General features: G+C 37.8%; 1 non-coding gene across 1 annotated transcript; it reads right to left on the reverse strand.

Moving 5' to 3' along the window:
• Nucleotides 1-8762: 8762 nt before the first annotated feature.
• On the reverse strand, nt 8763-8869 carry LOC141662734 (small nucleolar RNA R71). Its single transcript, XR_012550832.1, has one exon. It is a non-coding gene; the product is annotated as a small nucleolar RNA R71 (small nucleolar RNA).
• Between the last annotated feature and the right edge of the window lie 10007 nt (nt 8870-18876).

Here is an 18876-nt window from a genome sequence, read left to right on the forward strand (position 1 = left end):
AACATATTTTCTGCTTTTCAAAATAGTACATCAAGGAGTGAGATGATGAATTTTTTATTTGACAATTATGTGAGTTTGGCGACGGGATTGAAGGAATTCATTAAAAATGCCCAAAAAGCATTGGAAAGGCAAATTATAAGGGAGAAGGAAGAAGATTATGTCACGATTAATCTAAAGTGTTCTATGAAAATGCATACCACATTGGAATATCATGCTTCTCGTGTTTACACCAAGTAAATGTTTTGAAGATTTCAAAATGAATTGGTTGAAACTTCAAAATACTTTGTTAAAAAAGATCAAAAAAGTTGTGAAGATAAAGAGAGAGAAGGGGATATTTATACGTATTATAGTTGTTATAGGCCCATGTTTGAGCCTACGAGAAGAAAAGTTTATTTTGTTTCATTTGACAAGTTTATTTTGGGGCTCCCTTGTAGACACCTATTAGAGGTTTTTCACTAAGAAAAGAACTCTCAGAAATTCCTGACGCTTTCATACTATTAGATGTTATCTTCAAGATATCTTCACCCATACTATATGCTTTTCTAATTTTCTTCATATGTGATTTTCCAAGTACCATGAAGTAAGGATCCATAAAGTAATAGACTGGTTTTCTCTCCCATATACCTCCAGTGTAAATCTCCTCCTCCCGACTCCTTAACAATCCCTAAAAAGAAATAAATAATGATTTAACAAGTTAAATCTATGCATTTTATTATAAACCAAGATGCACGAGTAAGGAATAATACCATATAGGTGCATATGATCTTATCATCAACCCATCTTCCTGGAGCCAGGCTCTGCATCGCAGAAACATGTACATGATAGCCCTGAATAGTAAGACCACCCGAGATCTTCGGCTCAATCCCAATGCCCCATCCCCAATCCTCATATATCTCATTCTTCTTTGTCATACTCAAAGTCTTCGTGATACTTCACTTTTCTTCTTTCATCCTACGAGATACAAGCTTTGCAGGTCTACTAGATGAAGCAGTAGTCAGGGGAGGCTGAGACACTTGCTGAGATGTGTGTGTCATGTCAATGACATCCTGAGTATGAATGGCTATAATGTTAATGTCATCGGTGGAATCTGATTTGATGTTCTCAAATGTGGGAGCTCTATAGGATGTTCCTTTAACTTCTTCATCAACCGTGTGAAAGGTGTAAGGAAGGTACCAGAAATTCTCCCAAACTCCTCCCCACACTCCGCAGGAACCCTAGCATACAAATGCTTCAACATATTAAGCCCGACAACCATCTACAAAGAAAAACATACACTTTAGCATTAATTCCACACAAATAATATGTGCGAAGAATGAAATATGATAATGTGTCGTGTAATATGCGTAATATAAAATATGAAAAATTGTAGAACACTAACTGTTAGTGTTTGTACCCTAGAGACAACACTATAATATTTTAGTTTAAGACAGTTGGATTACTAATGTTTATGTTATATCGATTATTCCCTTTGTAATTTACTATGTCTTAATTTACTAGCGATATAAATGTTAGATTAACAAATATCCTTGGAATATGATATGAATTATATATCTCTAAGTACGTGACTTAGAAATGAGATTATGAGAATAATATCAATATTTCTAAAGGTCCCTAGTCGAGTATTATTATTAAGGGATAATAATAATGCATCAAGATTGGTGTGTTTGTTGACTAATGATCACATCTCATTGATAATAGATATAGTGATACTAAAGTCAAAAAAATAGGCACATGTAAAGGTACATGGTGCTGGACAGAACCAATGTGAGATTCTATATGCCTGTTGTGTCATAGGTAATTCTCATTGTGATAATGATGTAAATGGTCCTTGGATTTAAAATTATTATTGTGACGCCCTCAATCTCGGGGTTAGGAAATGAGGACCCACACACCATTAAATTAACAATAAATAAGCATAAACCCCGATTAACTAATATCAGAATCTAAACAGAATTAAGTTTGGGACAAGATTACAACTACCAACCAGATAATATATATTACAACCCGAAATTATATTTAATTTACTTAATCGATTCCGACTTGGAACCGACAGATAACCCATTGTATCCTTATAACTTTCCAACTAAAGCACTTGCTCACACATCCTGTATTACCTGCTCTGGCATCTGGAAGCCTACGACACGGTAGGGGCCACCAGGTATGCTCTTACGAGCAATGCGCCTAAGTTTGGCCATCTTCTCACTTAACTGCCATGGTTCGAACAAAGCAAAATATATGAGCATAAAAAGCTCAGCAAGTAACTATATGATAGTTTTATGATGCAATAATAAAATTATCCAAAATCTCTTTTAAGGCATTCTACTTTAAATCTCTAGGTGGCAGATTTCTGCCTTTGGGCTATGAAAGGGTTATGGAGAAAGGTTTGGGCTTTTAGGAATCAAGGCTCAAGATAGGGTGAAAGCCGACACTCATCACAAATTATTAACTGGATCTCAAAGGATCTTTCAAGTGGAAAACAAGAATCTATTCAACTCTGGGAATCAATTATATGATTGATAACAATATTAGAAGGTAAATCAACAATATGAAATCTCAAATAAAAGCTCAAGTATTTAATAAGTGAATGGAATTGGAAATTACACAACGCTATGAGCATTGAGGGGTGATCAACCCACATCAAATCTCTGAACCACATAACAAGTGATTCACAACTATATAGGATCCTCAGCACACATTGGCCAAATAAAACCATCAGGCTCCCTGCTACTGATGTTTTGAACAATGACTGGCACCTCAGTCTTACCAAAACATACCATCCAATTCCTTTTAATCAATTCATTTTAATTTCGAAGGGTTCTTGATCAAGGACAAGATAACAAGTGTATGTATAGTCAAGGTTCAAGTGACAGGTTGTCTAAAATGAGGGAATGTTATTAAGATCAGGGTTTCCAAAAGAACTAATTCAAATTTATGAGGGGTTTAGGGTTCACATGATATATTAAGGGACTATTGTAGGGTATTCAGGTTAATGAAGAATTCAGGTTACTCAAGACATTTCGCAAGGGAATTCATAAAGGTTCTCTTAGGGTTTACGAGATCATAGGGTGACAAAGGAAATATGCAATGTAATCGGGTATGAATCAATCAAGTGGTTGTAAACGGTCGAACATGATTCAAGAACAAGTTTTCACAAGAATCAATATTTGGGTTTCTCAAAAATCAATAACAGGTGTATCACAAGTATAAAAAAAAGAATCACTACTTTATCATGGCATTAGCAATATCATTTCATAAGACAAGGCAGAGTTACTTGCCTTAAATCGCTTTCCCGCTTTATTGAAATTGAAACTGAACTACTAAAGCTGAACTACTGCCACCTAAGTTTCCTTTCCCTTTTCTAGCCTGAATGCCTCCACTATTTGAATCTACAATCCTGAATGCCTCTGCTATCTGAATCTACAATCCAAAACATAATCCCTAATTAGATACTTATTCGCACTCGACGTTCCCTGAACATCTAACGATTATCCCAACTCGCATTCAAGCTTAACTTATATACACGAGTAATCACATAATATTCACATAGCACTTAGTAGTATATACTTATATACTTAACTCGTATATTAAAGAATAATCATAGAGTACTCATATAACACATAGCGAGTATATACTTGTATACTTAAATCTATATCTTAACAAAACAATCATGATCTAAATAACTCGATAACCAAACAACTATTCCTTCATTTGTAACTATAAAATTCGAACCAAAAAAATGGTACCAAGCCAAGAAATCAACATGCAACCACTTAACTTGACATGCAACTAACCACACATCTTTTAAACACCAAATCAATCTTACACAAACCATATAATTAGACTCTATAATAAAATTGACCAAACAACTTGAATCAACCCTTTTTAATACCATATACCACTCGGCTTTTTCAATAAAACACAAATAATTTATCAAATATCGACATGCAAGGTTCCATTTACAATTTAAACCTATTTTAATCCATTCCAAACAAGAACACTGCTTGAAATCTTTTCTTTTAAATCAAAAACCGAACCAAAACATTATTTTTGAACAAAATCTTAACATGCATAAATCCAATCATTTATTCCTTTGAAAACCGAATGAAATCCATGATTTTAATAATCAAAACTTAACTTATTCATACTTATCTACTCACATATCCAATATAAACCAAATTCCATTTTCAAGTTAAACAATAACAAAACAACTTGTAGAATCGACATGCAATCAATCAACTCCACATGCAATACTCTAAATCACAAATCCAACTTAATTAAACCCATGATCTAATCATTTAACCCATTTTTTTTAACAAAACAACTTGTAGAATCGACATGCAATCAATCAACTCCACATGCAATACTCTAAATCACAAATCCAACTTAATTAAACCCATGATCTAATCATTTAACCCATTTTCTTTCCAAACCAAACAAAATATATTTGATTATACCTAAGATTTTACATAAATGGAAAGAAACCAACTCAAAAATAAAGGTTTATATATATATATATCATCAAAACCAATCGAACATTAAAACCCTTTTGCAAAACTCATTCATTCGAACTAAAAACCAAATCTTTGAACCAAAACCCTTTGTAAACTTTGAATCAAAATCAAAACCCACCTTTTTAATAGCAAAAGTCGAACCTATCTCCACAACAAACCAAGAAAATCACATAACTTATGTACTATACTCTCTCTTAAGGTCATACACTAAGAAATTGTATTTTCTTAGATATAACCAACAGATGTTGATGCAACAACTTCCTTAAACGCTTACATCCAAAGAGTATATGGATAGAGAATTGAAAAGGATGAAGATAAATGGCAAGATCTTTGAATTCTAAGTAGGATTTGATATTGCATGTAGGATATAGAAAGAGAGAGAGAGAGAGAGAGAGAGAGAGAGAGAGAGAGAGTTCAGGTGAGAGAGAGAAAAGAGAGAAGAGAGGGGAGAAAGTGGAAAAAAATGAGATGAGTGAAGTGGTGAGTGGAATGAAAAGCTTTTTATTTGATTCTCCCATGTGCACAAGTTAGTGGAGTTTGAAATTAACAATCTACCCTTCTCTCGCTACTAGCACAAAAATGCATGCAAGGATGATATGGTCATTTGGATGCAAGGAGATAGTGGGGTGGTTAATAACACAACTACCCTTCTCTTATATTGTGAGTGGAAATGCATGCAAGGGCAATTAGGTAATCTAATAATTATTAATCTAATTAATTACAAAGAATATATTTTATAAATAAAACCATAAATTTATAAATTACAAGAGTGAGATCATAAAATAGCTTAGAATTTTAGGAATTTAATAAAATCAAATTCGAAATTTATAAATAAAAATAATTTTAAAAACTATTTTTCTTCAAGAATAAAAATGCATTTATAACCTATATAAATAGTAATTAATGAACTTCTTATTTTCTAAAATTCTAAACAATATCATACAAGCATATAATCACATAATCATGCACCTTAATAGTTAACAACATATATTCACATATCACGTATCGTAATAAAATATACTTAATCATAAAATTTTCCTTTTTACTGATATTCATTCTTCGCATAACGGGCCGTGTCCTGACTGACGACCCGATACTGAGCGTTTTCAACTACGCTTCACAATCATTCTCTTTATACCAGCCGACACGTCAAAATGGAATATAATATTTATTTAAATATTTTCATTCTCACATAATAACACATAATTCACATAATTACACTTTACTCGCATAATTAAATCGTAAAAATTCCCAGTCGTTATATTCTACCCCCCTTAAAAGGATTGTGTCCTCAGAATCTAATCTAAACATATAGAATGGGGATATTTCTCCCGTAATTCACTTTCTAATTTCCAAGCTGACTCTTCTATCCTGGGATTTCTCCACAAAACTATAACTAGAGGCACCACTTTATTTCCAAGCGCTTTTTCTTTACGATTTAGAATTTATACTGGATGCTCCACATATGATAGATCTCGTTAAATTTCCACGGGTCCTAGCTCAATCACATGACTAGTATCAGCGTTATACTTCTTCAGAAGAGAAACGTGAAACACGTTATGAAGAAGTTGCATCTGCGGAGGTAACGCTAACTTATATGCTACTTTTCCAATTTGCCTTAGCACTTCGAATGGTCCAGTATATTTAGGACTCAACTTGCCGTTCTTCCCGAATCTGGATAGACCTTTCCATCGAGGGATCTTTAACAATACTTTGATTACGGGTGCGAACATCACATCCTTTCTTATTTTGATCTGCATCTTTCTTTTATCGATATTGAGCAGCAATCAGCCTTTTGCGAATCACATCCATTTTCTCTTTCGTCTGTTGCATCAATTATGGGCTAATAATTTGCGTTCGCCAACTTCATCCCAGTAGGTAGGGGATTTTTACTTTCTTCCATACAATTCCTCGTAAGGCGGCATGTCGATAATTGCGTGATAACAATTGTTATAAGAGAATTCAATCAAAGGAAAAAGGTCGTCTCAATTCTCTTTGAAATCCAATGCACAAGTTCGCAACGTACCTTCGATTGTTTGAATAGTCCTTTCACTTTGTCCGATGTTCTACGGATGATATGCCTTACTCATTTTTCAATTTAGCTTCCAAATGATCATGAAATGTTTTCCAAGATCTCGAGTTAAATTTCGGATCTCTACCGGATACGTGATAAGTGGCATTTTATACCACTTAGAACGTCTTGTAATGGCTTGAATTGGTGTCTTGAAATCAAGTATTTTGTGTATTTGATGCATTTTTCTAGTGTTTTTACATTTCAGGGTATAACTTGCGTAATTAGGGGGATTTCATCATAATAAGCCTAGGGAAGTACTTGGAACCAGTTGTGGGGAGTTGTGCGAAGAAATCAACAAAATCAGAAGCACGAAGTTGAATTTTCCAGAAGGTGTGCAGGCGCCCGCCTGGAGACTACAGGCGATCGCCTGGAGAGCAGGCGCCCGCGTGGGATTCGAGGTGGCCGCTTGGGTCGGATTTTTAAATTCTGGATTTTCTAATTTGAGTTTTATTGGGCTTCTACAATTGCTGTTTCTTGTGGACTCTTATATAAGTAATCTTGGGAGACGTTTTCACAACAACAAGTAACAAGCAAGGAGCAAGTAACAAGGAGAGAAGATTAAGAAAACCGTTCTAGCACGCAACAATGAAGAAGAGGAAGCATACGTTATCTTGTGATTCTTTGAATTTGTTGTAACAGTGGATGCTAGTTTTCTTTACTTTGAACCTTAATACTCTTGTGACGTACTCTGTTTTTATTAAGTATTTTTGTTAGTTTATATCGTTGTATTATTATCATGTTTTCATATGAACCCATGGTGACAATGAGTTCTATTATCGGCTAATTGTGATCATGGGATCGTAACGAATTTACTATGGATTTCTTAAGTTAATTGTTTAATAACTTGGTATGTGATGATTGTAAGATATCTAGCATAGGTTGTGCTTATTCGTCTTATGTGAGTCACGAACATATAAGATAGCTTGTTAATCTCTTGTGAAGCGACAATGAATCTTGAGATTTAGAACTTGCCATGCTAGCATAGGTTCATGTATTGTATGCATGATTAGTGGGTAACTCTAACCGTTTTACTTGTCATATGTAATCATAATGAATAACTTGTGCTTAAATCGTTATGTTGTCAAATTCTGTAGACATATAGGGTTTCAACATAATTGATGCCTATTCAACTTCTATCTTAATTGTGGATGCTTGATAGAATGGTACTTGTGCAATGGAAGTTGGCTTTTATCAGTTTCATGTTGTTCGATTAATATCATCACCGTTACATGCTAAGGATAATAACAATGACTATTGAATGAAGTAGTAATGAAGTTATAATCTCATGTGTGTTTAATATTGTTAATTCAAGTGTTAATTTAAGTATTTAATTCTCATAGTTAATAATTAGTTAATCAACCTTAAGTGTTATTTTCTTGACATTGAAGAGTAATCATACATTGGTGAGTAAGTGTTAATTAAATATAATTAATCAGAGTCTCTCTGGGAACGAACTAGAAATCATTCTATATTACTTGCGAACGCGTATACTTGCGTGAATTATTAGCGCATGCTTTGTGCCTAACAAGTTTTTGGCGCCGCTGCCGGGGACTCGGTGTTAATTTGTTTAGTTTATGTACTTGCCATCAGTGGTCATTAAGACTTGTTACTTACTGTTTCCGGTTGTGTTTCAGGTACTCTAGTGAGCATTTATGCAAACACGTTCTCGCAATCACAAGAGGACTCTATATACGGCTGAGGAGATAGATTCAACTCTTGACATTTCGGAGAAGTTAGATTTTGAAGATTCGGATAAAGAGAGTGAAAAGAAAGAACCTGTAATAATGGGTGATCGTATAGTTCCAGCAGATCCAGCTCTTATGGACTTTTCTCGGCCTAAAATTGATGACATTCAGTCAAGCATCATTCATCCGACTATTCAGGCCAATACTTTCAAAATCAAGCCGGGCACTATTCATATGGTGCAGAATTCTATTTCTTTCGAAGGTGCTGCGACTGAAGATCCCAACATGTATATTAGGAATTTTGTCGAGATCTGCAGTACTTTCAAATCTAATGGTGTTACTGATGAGGCTATCAAGATGAGGCTTTTCCCATTCTCTCTGAGGGATAAAGCTAAGGATTTGTTACATTCCTTACCAGCTGGGTCCATCACTACTTGGGAAGATCTTGCGCAAAATTTTCTGGTGAAGTTCTATCCAATGGCCAAGACTGCAGCTATGAGGAGTGCTCTTACTCAGTTTGCGCAGCAACCAACAGAATCTATGTGCGAAGCTTGGGAGCGCTATAAGGAGATGTTGAGAAAGTGTCCACATCATGGAATGCCTGACTGGATGGTGATCACTGGGTTCTACAATGGTTTGGGGGCCCAATCTCGTCCCATGCTCGATGCAGCTTATGGAGGCGCCTTGTAGGCCAAAAGCTATACTGAGGCCTATAATCTCATTGAAACTATGGCTGAAAATGAGTATCAAAACCCAACTCAAAGGATGATTCCTGGGAAGGTACCAAGTATTCTGGAAGTTGATGCAGCTACAACTATCGCAGCGCAGCTCCAAGCGCTGTCTATGAAGGTCGATTCTTTAGCCAACTATGGAGTCAATCAAATAACTATTGTCTGTGAGCTTTGTGCAGGCTCTCATGCTATGGATCAGTGTTATCTTGTTAATGAATTTGTTCAGTATGTGAACAATTATCAGCGATCGTAGTAGCTTGTGCCAGCTACTTATCATCCTAATAACAGAAATCATCCCAATTTCAGCTGGAGCAACAATCAGAATATTGTTCAACAACCATATCAACAAGTTGTAAGTAAACAATTTAATCCACCTGGATTCCAGCAACCTCAGCAATATGCTCAAAGGCAATCATATCCTCAACAAGGAGGTGCTGTTCCACCTTCTAGTGCTGATTTCGAGGAGCTAAAGCTATTGTGCAAAATTCAGGCTGTTTCTATCAAGACCTTGGAGAATAAAATTGGTCAAATAGCCAATGCCTTGTTCAATCGTTAAGCTGGCACATTTCCCAGCGATACTGAAGTGCCAGGCAGGAAGGAAGCTAAAGAGCAAGTCAAGACTGTCACTTTAAGGTCTGGAAAAGTTGTTGAAGCTGAAAAAGCAAAAGATGGAGAAGCTGAAGTTGTAGATAAAGAAGAAAAGCAAAAGGAGAAAGAGGGGGAACCAAGGAAGACTACTATTGAACACACTCTGCCTGAGGGTAATACAGGGGATAAATAGCTCTATCCTCCACCACCTTTTCCTAAGAGATTGCAAAAAAAAGCTGGATAAGCAATTTGGTAAGTTTTCTGGAGGTGTTCAAGAAACTTCACATCAATATACCTTTCGCTGAGGCTCTGGAGCAAATGCCTAGTTATGCAAAATTCATGAAAGGTATTCTTTCAAGGAAGGTGAAACTGGATGATCTTAATACTATTGCTCTGACGGAAGAGTGTAGTGCCATGCTGCAACAAAAATTACCTCCAAAGCTTAAGGATCCAGGTAGCTTCACCATTCCTTGCACCATTGGCAAGTTGTCATTGAACAAGTGCCTTTGCGATTTGGGAGCAAGCATCAATTTGATGCCGTTGTCTATCTTCAAAAAGCTGAATTTGCCTGATCCAAAGCCCACATACATGTCTCTGCAATTGGTTGATCGTTCGATTACATACCCACGAGGTATCGTGGAGGACGTGTTAGTAAAGGTGGACAAGATCATCTTTCCTGCAGACTTTGTCATTCTGGATTTTGAGGAAGATAAAAAGATTCCCATAATCTTGGGAAGACCTTTCTTGGCTACAGGCTGTACCTTGATAGATGTGCAAAAAGGTGAACTTACTATGAGGGTGCAAGATCAGGATGTAACATTCAATGTATTCAATGCGATAAAATTCCCTACAGAAGATGAGGAGTGCTTCAAGGTGGATTTGATTGATTCTGCAATTACTTCAGAACTTGATCATGTGCTAAGGTCTGATGCCTTAGAAAAAGCCTTGTTGGGGGAATTTGACAGTAATGATGAGGAAGGCAATGAGTAGTTAAAATATCTAAATGCTTCTCCTTGGAAGCGAAAGCTAGACATGCCATTTGAATCTCTTGGTAATACTGATCTCAAGAATGCTGAGGGAAAGCTCAAACCATCTATTGAGGAAGCACCTACTTTGGAGCTTAAACCATTGCCTGAACACGTGAGGTAAGCTTTTTTAGGTGATGCATCTACTTTGCCTATTATTATTGCATCTGACCTTTCAGGTAGTGATGAAGACAAGCTCTTGAGGATCTTGAGAGAATTCAAATCGGCCATCGGATGGACTATAGCAGATATAAAAGGAATCAGCCCTTCGTACTGCATGAATAAAATTTTGCTGGAGGAAGGTAGTAAGCCGAATGTTGAGCAAAAGCGAAGACTTAATCCTATCATGAAAGAAGTGGTGAAGAAAGAAATTCTAAAGTGGCTGGATACAGGAATCATATATCCTATTTCTGACAGTTCTTGGGTGAGCCCCGTGCAATGTGTACCTAAGAAAGAAGGTATTACTGTGGTAGAAAATAAGAAGAACAAGCTCATCCCTACACGAACAGTCACAGGATGGAGGGTATGCATGGACTACAGGAAGTTGAATAAAGCCACGAGGAAGGATCACTTCCCTCTTCCATTTATTGATCAGATGCTTGACAGGTTGGCTGGTCATGAGTATTATTATCTTCTGGATGGCTATTCGGGCTACAATCAAATTTGCATTGCACCAGAAGATCAAGAGAATACTACTTTCACTTGTCCATTTGGCACGCTTACTTTTCGCAGAGTTTCTTTTGGCTTATGTGGTGCACTTGCCACTTTTCAGAGATGCATGATGGCCATATTCTCTGATATGATTGGAAATAATGTCGAAGTGTTCATAGACGACTTCTCCGTCTTTGGACATTCGTTTGATGAATGCTTGAATAATCTCCGTTTGGTGCTTAAAAGGTATGTGGAAACCAATCTAGTGCTCAATTGGGAAAAATGTCATTTCATGGTGCAACAAGGCATCATTCTTGGGCATAAGGTCTCTGGAAAATGCCTTAAGGTGGATAAAGCCAAGGTGGAGTCATTGAAAATCTTCCGCCACCTAAATCTGTGAAAGGAATCCGTAGTTTTCTTGGTCATGCGGGTTTTTATCGGCATTTTATCAAGGACTTCTCTAAGATATCTAAGCCGTTGTGCAACTTGCTCGAGAAAGACGTGACTTTCAAATTTGATGATGAATGCTTGGCAGCATTCGAGACTCTCAAGAAAATTTTAATAACTGCACCAGTTATTACGATACCTGATTAGAGAGAACCTTTTGAGATGATGTGCGATGCAAGTAAATATGCGGTGGGAGCAGTTCTTGGGCAGCGCAAGAATAATATCTTTCATGTGGTCTACTATGCTAGTAAGACGCTAAATGGAGCTCAAATGAACTACACCACTATTGAGAAGGAGCTCTTGGCTATAGTTTTTGGTTTCGAAAAATTTCGATCTTATCTACTTGGGACAAAGGTGACAGTATTCACTGATCACACTGCCATTCGCTATATGGTCTCAAAGAAGGATTCGAAGCCTAGACTTATTCGTTGGGTGCTCTTGCTAAAGGAATTTGAGTTAGAGATCAAGGATCGAAAAGGTACTGAAAATCAAATAGCTGACCATCTCTCTAGATTGGAGAATCCCAATTCTACTTCACATGATAAGATATTGATCAACGAATCTTTTCTGGATGAGCAGTTGTTCACAGTTCAAGAGGAAGTGCCATGGTTCGCAAACATTGTGAACTATCTTGTCAGTAATATAATGCCTCATAATATGAATGCGGCTCAAAAGAAGAAGTTTCTGTATGAGGTGAAGTGGTTCATGTGGGATGAACCATATTTGTTTAGACAAGGAGCTGACCAGATCATCAGGAGATGTATCCCATTCTGTGAGAGGGAGGGGATATTACGAGACTGTCATTCCACAGTTTATGGTGGATATTATGGTGGTGAAAAGACAACAGCTCGTATTCTTCAAGCAGGTTTTTTCTGGCCCACATTATTTAAGGATGCACATCAGTTCGTTTTAAGGTGTGATCATTGCCAAAGAGTTGGGAATCTTACTAGAAAGGATGAGATGCCTTTAAATGTGATGCTTGAAGTTGAGGTCTTTGATGTTTGGGGAATCGATTTCAAGGGACCATTTATCTCGTCCTGCAATAATCAGTACATCTTGCTGATAGTTGATTATGTCTCGAAATGGGTAGAAGTCAAGGCTCTACCGACAAATGATGCAAAGGTAGTGTTGAGTTTTCTTCATAAGCAGATATTCACAAGGTTTGGAATGCCACGAGTTATCATAAGTGATGAGGGGTCGCATTTCTGCAATCGTAAGTTCACTTCTATGATGCAACGCTACAATGTGAATCATCACATTGCTACTGCCTATCATACGCAAACTAATGGTCAAGCTGAAGTGTCTAATAGAGAGATCAAGCGCATTCTAGAGAAAGTTGTTTGTCCTTCTAGGAAAGAATGGTCTTTAAAGCTCGATGAAGCTGTTTGGGCTTATAGAATAGCATACAAGACTCCACTTGGGATGTCCCCGTTTCAACTTGTCTATGGTAAGGGATGTCATTTACCTGCGGAGCTTGAGCATAAGGCTTATTGGGCATTAGAGAAGTTAAACCTTGATCTAGATGCAGCTGGGAAGAAGCGAATGCTTCAGTTAAATGAACATGATAAATTTCAACTTCAAGCGTATGAGAACAACAAAATGTACAAGGAAAAAGTAAAAAGGTGGCACGACAGGAAGCTATCTCCTAAGTCATTTGTATTGGGGCAACAAGTTCTTCTATTCAACTCTCGTCTCCGACTTTTTCTTGGAAAGTTGAAATCAAGGTTCTGGACCATTTATCTTCAAAACTGTGTTTCCACATGGAGCGGTGGAGATTTTTGAGAACGATCCGGGCCAAGCATTCAAAGTAAATGGTCAGATATTGAAGCACTATTATGGGGATACGGAAAACCGGGAAGTGGTTAGTGCCGTTTTATTGTCAACTTGATCGCACTACTCTACGTCAAGCTAATGACGTAAAAGAAGCGCTTCTTGGGAGGCAACCCAAGATATGAGACCATAGGAACCCTTAGAATTTAGTACTCTATCCAAAAACCCAAAAAAAATCAGAAAAAGCTGGCTGAAAAAATATTTTTTCCAGGGACCTTGCAGGCGCCCGCCTGGAGGTTCCAGGCGGCCGCGTGCTAGCAGCCGCCCGCCTACTGGTTCCAGGCGACCGCCTGCGGACCTGAGTTTTGAAAATTCGGTTTTTCAGCTTATAAAAAAAATAAAAAAAACACAAAAACACAACCACAGCACTGCAAACCCCATTACCCACGATTTTCTTCCTACAAATTAGCCACAACCCCACTCCTAATCTAATTCTAACCTTAATCCTACCCTATATATACACACAACCTCTCCATACACATTTATTATACTTTCAACTTACAACTCTCTCCTACACACAAAACACAACTCTACAACTCTTATTCTCAGTTTCAATGGCCCCAAGGAGATCTCGAACTGTAGATAGCAGCAGCACCATTCCGACTGCTGATTCTTCAAGGAGTTCTGCTGCGAGGCCCCGATTGGTGGATAGGGCTGCTGAGGAGGAGTATGTTAGGCTTCTGACTAAGCCGATTTTGAAGGAGAAGGGGTTTTAGCCATCGGGGGGGGGATGGTGTCTTGTTGCCGATGATTGCAGAGAAGGGTTGGATTGCTTTTTGCGAGTCACCTGAGGCGGTCCCGATGAGTGTTGTTTGTGAGTTCTATGCGAATGCCAGGCTGACAAGAATGAGTTTTCTGTTGTTTGTGGGCTTACGATTGATTATCAGCCTACGGCGATTCTCCGTGTTATTGAGCAGCGACAAAGGAAGCCCCAGGAGGAGAATTGGAATGAAAAGGCCCCTGAGGATTTTGACTCGGATTTGATTATTGCTGCTCTCTGTCAGCCGGGCACGGTGTGGAAGTTTAAGATGGGATTCAACGAGTATCATTCTTTCCCGGCTGTTGCGATGAACAGGTATGCCCGTGCATGGAATGCCTTTATTTGTGCTAATATTTTGCCTTCTTCGCATGCACATGAGGTTACAGTTGAGAGAGCCGGGTTGTTATGGGGGATTTTGAATGAGGAGTATTATGTGGACCTTGGTGAGTTCATCTACCAAGGGATTTTGAAGTTTTTGAGGGGGAAGTCGCATTACAACATCCTGTATGCCTCTATTGTCATGAAGCTGTGAAAGGAAGTGGGAGTCCACTGGCCTTCTTATGAGCAGCTGCAGATGCCGGCCGCTTCTATTGATTCATCGACGCTGAATGCGATGCAGGAGTGGACAGGTGGAGAGCCTGAGGAGCATGGTTTGGGATATCATCTCCCAGGAGGACGTCCAGCAGCTGGTGCTACGATGGCTAGGCCCAGTCATGCTCAGGGGGAGGTAGGTTCTTCCAGAGGCCAGGGAGGAGATGGTTCGGGTATGGCTGATGTCCAGTACAGGAGGCTTTCCAGGAGGATGGATGCGATGTATGAGTCGCAGAGTAGGTTTACGCAGGAGCTCACCCTAGCGCTTGGGACTGCTTTTAGAGGCCTTGGAGCTGACATCCAATGGCCCATTTTTGGTGAGGACTCTGCTTATCCGCCTCCTGACACTCCACCCTCTGAGGGTGATGATGATGATGATTTCTCTGAGTAGGTATATGTTGTGAAAATGTTGTGTACCTGATGATCACTTAAACAAAACATCTAAGTAGATTTTACTTAGTGAAATATTGTAGCACTCGGCGGATAAGAATTATAGTCCCGACGGATAACTCATTATAGTCCCGACGGATGATTAACTTATTATCCATCGAGTGAGTAGCTTATGTAATAATAAGTTTGTAGCACAGTGATGTATGCACCTTTGTATAGAATCTGTAGTAGCATATAAGTCATGTTGACTTTAACTAGATATGCAGAATAGGTTGATTAATTGTACATAAGAAATGTCTTGTAATTCTGTATAAGTGAAATGAAGTCAAGTGCCAAAATAGCTACCGACGGATAATTAACAAAGCCTTCGACGGATGATCAAATGACTATCAACGGATGTTTAACATAGCAGTCGGCGGATGATCAATTAAGTCATCGATGGATGATCTGAAAGTCGACGGATGATCATATCAAGAATTCAAACATCAGTTGAACAGTGAAAGCCGACACACAGCCATCGAGTTGGATATAAACACATTGTGGAAGCCCATTAACTGGGTAATAGAGGACGAAAAGAAGCAATAATTAAGACTGTTAGATTTTATATTTGTTCAGTCTTTTTGACTTTGTAATCTTGGTATTATATAAACCAAGAGAGTAGCAAATAGAAAAATAACTGAGATAGTTGAGAAACACAAAAACAGAGAAATCTTTGTAAGCTTAATCTTTAGCATTTGCTGTATTCTCAGCAGTTCAATTTGTAAGCAGCTGTGGGCATTTCTGCACACAGAGTCCTCTCGATATATTATATATATCTCTGGTGGAATTGTTTAAATCCACCAGAATGTTTTTAAAGACTCTTGTTTTTAATTACTTATGTTTTGATTCATTTAAGTTTACATTCCGCATTGTGCTAATCAAAACAAATATATCTTTAATCGAGTTGAACATTTTTATTTCAAGAAAAAGGTTCAAGAATTCCATTCAACCCCCCTTCTGTAATTCTTGCTATATTGTTAAGGGACTAACAATTGGTTTCAGAGCAAGCTCTTAATCTACAAAGAGTTTAAAGATCAAAACAATTCAGCAAGATGAACAAGAAAGATGTTGGAGTCAAGATTCCTTTTCATGATAAAGATAATTACCATCATTGGAAGGTAAAGATGCATCTTCACATGCTTTCTCAAGATGAGGCCTATGTGGACTGCATAGAAAGAGGTCCTCATGTTCCAATGAGAGCTATAACAGGAAATGATCCATCTGTTCCAAAGCCGAGGCATGAATGGTCTGATCCTGACATTGAACAAGTCAGGAAAGATAAAAAGTTCATGAACATTTTGTTCAATGGTGTTGATGCAGACATGTTTGATAACATCATCAACTGCAAAACTTCCAAGGAAGTTTGGGACACAATACAGATAATTTGTGATGGCACTGAGCAAGTAAGAGAAAATAAAATGCTGCTCATGATTCAGCAATATGAGCATTTTCACAATGAAGAAAGTGAGTCACTCACTGACATTTTTAGTAGATTCCAAAAACTACTAAATGCTCTTAAGTTGCATGGAAGAGTCTACCAGACTAAAGACTCCAATCTGAAATTTCTCAGATCTCTTCCAAAGGAATGGAAACCAATGACAGTCTCATTGAGAAACTCACAAGATTATAAGGAGTTTACTTTGGAGAGACTGTATGGCATTCTGAAAACCTATGAGCTTGAGATAGAGCGGGATGAAAGAATGGAGAGAGGAAAGAAGAAAGAAGGATCCATTGCACTAGTTGCTAATCTGGAAAAGGAGAAGGAAGTGAAGATGGAAGCTGTGGAATCAACTTCAAAGGTCTGTGAAAGCAAGGGTAAGGGCTAGCTGTAGAAAATGAAGATTCATTGAGCTAAGATGACATGGAGGACATTGATAAGCACCTAGCATTCCTTTCAAGAAGATTTTCCAAGCTCAAGTTCAAAAAGAACTTTGGAGCAGCCAAGCCAAATAGAAACATGGTGGATAAGTCAAAATTCAAATGTTTCAAATGTGGCTTGGCAGGGCATTTTGCAAATGAGTGTAGAAAGTCAGATTCCAGTTACAAAAGATTTGAGTCTGTAGATTACAAGCAAAAATACTTTGATCTACTCAAACAAAAGGAAAGGGCTTTTATTACACAAGAGAATGACTGGGCAGCTGATGGTTTGGATGAAGATGAAGATGTCAGCTATGTCAATCTAGCCCTTATGGCCAAGTCTGATGAAACAGAGACAAGTTCCTCAAGCAATCAGGTAATCACTACAAACCTTGCACATTTATCTAAAGCTGAGTGTAATGATGCAATAAATGACATGTCTACATAATTGTATTATTTGCGTGTTACACTTAAGTCGCTCACTAAAGAAAATGCTAAAATCAAAGAAAACAACTTGTTTTTAAGTGAGAGGAATAATGTGCTTGAGTCTCAATTTGTTGAGTTTGAGAAACTAAAAATTGAGTGTAGGATTGCCAATGAGGAATTAACTGAGTCCTTGAAAAAGGAAGAAATTTTGAAGAAGCAGCTCGATCGTGAACAAGAGGTGATTAAAGCATGGAAAACATCCAGAGATGTTCATGCTCAAATCACCAAGGTTCAAGGAATTGAGTCTTTTTGTGATGAAGCCTGGAAAAAGAATAAGGAGAAACTAGAACCTATTTTGGTAGATGGGTTGCTGACAGATGTAGACTCGATGGATGATGAGGACTATCCGTCGGATAACAAAAAGTGTTATCCGTCGAATGATAAAAATCCTCATCCGTCGGCTGTAAGCAAACCCATTAGCAAAGCCAAATTAATCAAGCTAAATGATAAGAATGGTTCTGTTTCCAAGAACTTTATTTCAGGAGAGTCAAGTCAAGCTAAGAAAGGGAAAAAGGCCAATGTTGGTCACATGACTGTCAAACAGTTAAGTGACAGACTTGAGAAAATAGAGGTAAAAACAGAGACTAAAAAGAAAAACAATAGGAATGGTAAAGTAGGGATTAACAAACACAATAACTACACACCTGATAAATATGCTCCTAGAAAGATCTGTGTCAAGTGTGGTAGTGTAAATCATTTGTCTGTTAATTGCAAATCTGCCATGCATACTCCCATGTCTGTTCAACCTCAATTTCCTAACATGAATGCCATGCCTCCCATGCCTGTTAATGCTATTCCTACACAGAATATGAATGCACAGTTTTCTAATATGCCATTTACACCTAATCCATATTATGTTGCATACAATATGCCTCAGATGCCATTTAGCATGCCATATTGGAATAACATGTTTGCACCAAGCATGCCATTTCCTGTTAGCCATAACATGCATGATAATTCTGTTGCATCTAGTGGTTTCAAAGGCCCAACCCAAATGACTAAGGAAGAATCTGAAATTCCTAAGTCAAATGAGTTAAGACCTAAGAAACAGAAGAAGAAAGGTAACAAGGCAGGACCCAAGGAAACTTGGGTACCAAAATCAACTTGATTTGATTTTGATGTGTGCATGGAAACAGAAGGAATCTTTGGTACTTGGATAGTGGTTGTTCAAGACACATGACTGGTGATTCTACCCTGCTCACAAAGTTTAA

This window comes from Apium graveolens, chromosome 5 (genome assembly GCF_009905375.1).
Source record: "Apium graveolens cultivar Ventura chromosome 5, ASM990537v1, whole genome shotgun sequence".
NCBI classification, from domain to species: Eukaryota; Viridiplantae; Streptophyta; class Magnoliopsida; order Apiales; family Apiaceae; genus Apium; species Apium graveolens.